At 45.4% G+C, this 4,206-nt stretch overlaps 1 long non-coding RNA gene across 1 annotated transcript; it reads left to right on the top strand.

The window, feature by feature from the left end:
* Positions 1-274: 274 nt before the first annotated feature.
* On the top strand, positions 275-3,727 carry LOC148115221 (uncharacterized). The gene is made up of 2 exons (XR_015732328.1): positions 275-3,004; positions 3,283-3,727. It is a non-coding gene; the product is annotated as an uncharacterized LOC148115221 (long non-coding RNA).
* Positions 3,728-4,206: the final 479 nt, after the last annotated feature.

The raw sequence follows: 4,206 nt of genomic DNA, 5'->3' as shown, positions 1-4,206 counted from the left end.
GGAGGCGCAGTGCAATAGGGTTGCTTTGTTCGCTGTGGTGGTACTTCGGGAGGACAGGTGGACATCTGCAGCTGATAACTATAATGAATATGTCCACCTGCCCTCCCGAAGCACCACCGCGACGAACAAAACAACCCCATTGCTATGGATGCATAGCTTGTCAGGGCTGAGCAGGGAAGTTACTGCTTGACTGGGGGGGGGGGGAACGAGTAAGATGCTAGCTCCTTCCCTGCAGCCCTGCCATGCTTGCCTGCCTTCCACGTGGGCTTCTGTTTGCCTGTCTTCGCAAGCTGGCCACTGGGATGCCAGGAAGGCAGCATGGAAGGCAGGTAAGCATGGCAGGACTGCGGGCCGTGGACCGGTTCGGGGACATGGCCAGCCAGCCATTGCTCCCGGTTCGACGAACTAGCCTCAATCTCCTCTACCTTTTCGCCTTAGCCGGTCCGAACCGGGAGCATTTCACCCCTGGTCTCCCCACACGTACACACGCTCCTGGCTCAGGGAGGGAGGAGAGTGCAGGAGCGAAGCTGCCCTGTACCTGCCTTCGCGCCACATTTGTGCATAAGGCAGCCTTCGCTTCCTGCCGCTTCAGGCTGGAGTCCAAAAAAGAAATAAGAGGGGCGAGAGACAGGGCCAAGCAGTGATGGGACAGGGAGCTGCGGCAGAGGGCCTAAAGAGCTGCATGCAGTTCCAGAGCCGTAGGTTGCCGACCCATGCTATAGTCCATCAATTAGGTCACAAATATTTCATATGATTTGAATGTAGGGCGTGTCAAATTTTTCAACTTTCAATTTCCAAATGTTAGGGGTGCTCAAAAGTTGTGACATGCCTTGGGGATTGTGAAGATGTTTTACTTTAATATAATTTAGATGTGCATGGTAAGTAACTACATAAATATACATAAATATAACTTTTACCATTTTGTTTGTTCCATGTGTTATAGATTCAGTTTCATATGTCTTATTCCTTTTCAACAGCTCAACTAGTTAGCTCTGAAAATTTATGTTAGCAAAAAAAAAAAAAAAAAAAGCGGAATTTTTCCTCTGAGTACACAGGATTTGCACCCACTAACAGGTGGTCAAAAGATGCCAGGTTGTGCTGGCCCAAAGGGGAAAGGAAGGTTAAATGCCCAAGAGGACCAGCAGAGAAGCAGAGCCCCTTGGAAAGAAGAAGGAGGTGAGGCATGATAAAAGTATTCCCTATACATGAAGGGCTGCCACAGGGAAGAGGGTATTGATTCTCCATAGTAGCTGAGGGTAGGACAAGAAGCTGCGGGTGGAAGCTCCTCAGACAGATCCAACCCTGGAAATAAGAAAGAATTTCCTTACGGTGAGAACTGTTAAGCAGTGGAGCAATTTGCCTCCTAGAATTGTGTGTGCTCCATTGCTGGAGATTTTCAAAAACAGATTGGACAATTATTTGAAATGGTATGAAGACTTCTGTCTTGGGTAGGGGGTTGGACTAGTAGACCACCATAGTCCCTTCCAACCCTATGATTCCCTCTATGCTTTGTGCCACACAATTGTGCTTTTCTGTTGCTCTTGAACAGACAGCTTCCCTCATGAAAGGCAAAAGAGAGTTAACTCTACTGAGCTGCCTAGCCACTCCTACTCCCAAGTGAGCTGCCATAATTCTGTAGGTTCAAAAAATGGCCATTCTTTCCTTGGTTGCCAAGGGATCAAGGTTGTGAGTTTGCCTGAAAAGCCAGCAGTCAGTCACTTTCTTCATGGCCTGAAATGCCAACATCTAGCTTGGCTATGCCAGTACAAAGGGTTTCTAGAGTAAGTATGGTCAAACTTGGCCATCTCAGTGGCCAAGAAACTGGGTGTGTGTGTGTAGGGGAGAAAGTCATGCTTCCCATCTCTTCTGCTTGCCTCAAGTCTATTTCTCTTCTCTCTTCACAGAACCCCTGGAAAAATAATATTCATAACTGAAGAGGCCCAGGAACCAATTGAATAGAAGGAGAGCTTTCCATCCCCAGGGGTAAGGATGGTTTTGCAACGTGGCCAGTGAGTGTTCATGGCTAAAGACTAGATGGGGGAGAGGAGGAATTCTCATTTGGGGGAACCCAGCCAGCCTAGGAAAGTCAAGAAGATCCTCTTGGTTTCCTAGAAAGATCTTGATAGCTTGGAGGGCAAAATATTGGAAAGTGTTAGGGAGGAGTCATTTTGAGCTTGTTGGCCACATTTTTCAATTTCTGCAGTCTCTTTGCCCTCTGGAATGCAGCCCTCCCTCCTGGAAATCCAGACAACATTCCACCACACAGAGAGAATTTTGATTTATACCTTCAAATGAACAATTGTTACTCTCACATTTTGATGGGTGTTCAAGTGACTACCCAGAACCCCAGGATGGAAGATGTTAAGCCCCTTCTCAATTTGCCAAGGTACATGCTCTCAGCTGATGGATTCTGAAGCTTCCAAGAAGGCAATTGCACTCTACTTCTGCTTTTGATAAAGGAATAATGTCTCAGAGTGATTCCATTGGCAGTCCAACCCCATTGGCTGGTAAGCTGGTCAGTTTTCTGTCTTTGCACATGTCATTTTCTTCCTCTGGAAAGGACTGAAATGACAGAAGATAAAGCCAAGGAAGATAAGAACTCTCCTGATGGGGACACAGCTCCTATCTCAGAGGTAAAAAAAGATTTGATAACTGGATTGATGGAGGTCATGCTGCAAGTCCTGATTGGGGAAAGGAAAAACTATGTTATAGATCCTCCTAATGTTAAGGCATCCAAATGCTGTCTTGTTCTTAGCACTGGGCCTGTATGCACCCTATGCTTTAGCCGTCTTATTGGGATTCAGATAGCTTTGGATTTATGCTTGATACTGCCATTTGCAGGATTTGGTGGAAGTGCAGAGGGCCTCCAGGACCCACAGCCTGGAAGATATTGACTTGTAATGGCAGAAGCTTTGTTTCTGCGGGTTTGTTGATATGCCAAGAGACATATTTTGGATGTAGAGTCAAATGAAAGTGGGGAACAGGCTGCAGAGGCATTCTATGGGTAAGACAAATTGTTTTCTGTTGGGGAGGGATGGAGGCCCTCTATTCAGTTCTCCCAACCTGAATGAATTGCGCTGGAGTGCTCTGGGTGCTGGAGTGAGATGACTCCTGGCCATTGGAGCAACTTACACAAGGCTAAATATATGCACCCAAGCTCTGGTGTCATTGACTAATTTACCATAAAGCAGCAAAGAAGAGCCCACTGCAGCAGACTGGTGTCCTAAATGGGTGTAATGCTCCTACTGATGCTTTTTATTTTCTTTTTTTCATCCTTTCCAGAAAGTCTACTGTCCAGGGGAGATGGTTGGTGCATGGGATTCCTCCAACTCCAGAAATGCATCCTGCAACAGAAGCATTTTTCTGGTCAGGCATCCCCGTTCAATAAACCGTCTTTTTATTTTGAACCCCCCAAGTTCATGGAAATAGAAATTCTGAGTCTCTTTCCCCCTGGTGGCTAAAGAGGAACCACTCCATTCACAAAATTCTCCCAGAGAAAGGCAAAAATACTGTTACATATGCTAATAAGGAGTGAAGCCAAGGAACGTAGGCTTCATTCAGGTCTGCTTTCCAGGCAGGAAATAATAGTTTAAATTCATTGGGTCTGTTTTTCAGGTGGGAAAATAGGTTGAATATTATTTAATTTTTTATTTAAAGGGAGCTGTCGCACAGGCAAAGGCTGCATGATACTGGGATGTTAAATAAAGAGCTGTTTGTGGAACTCTAAGTCCTGCCTCTTCAATCATCCAATGTAACAGATACCTTAGGCTGGAAGAGGATGCCTGGTATACCACTCTTAATTCAAAGAGGTACCCTATTTTCAGTTGAACCATTGAGGAACTGCTACCCTTTCCCCAGAACACTGCCTTTGGGAAGCTGCACTCTCTTCTGAAAGCCCTAATGTTAAAAAAGCTCTCCGACAGGACCACGGTTTCCCATGGGTTTGAGCAATGGGAGCCAAAGGGAAGCCTCATGATTTCAACCATGTGGAGACTTTCACTTTCGATTCAGTTTCAGAAATCACCTATTCCGCTACTTTAAGTATATAAGAGTCTTCAAAACAAGAAGTTTGAAAAGCTACACAGTAAGTTTAGTATTGGAAAATAAAGAGAATTATGGGACATAATACAGAGAAATAAGTAAAGTGGAACTACAAATCAGCCAAAATATTGACATGGATAAAGACTACGGGTAGTCCTCAACTTA

This window comes from Pantherophis guttatus, chromosome 2 (genome assembly GCF_059756535.1).
Source record: "Pantherophis guttatus breed Tessera chromosome 2, ASM5975653v1, whole genome shotgun sequence".
NCBI lineage: Eukaryota > Metazoa > Chordata > Lepidosauria > Squamata > Colubridae > Pantherophis > Pantherophis guttatus.
This window is presented reverse-complemented; position numbering and strand designations above follow the sequence as displayed.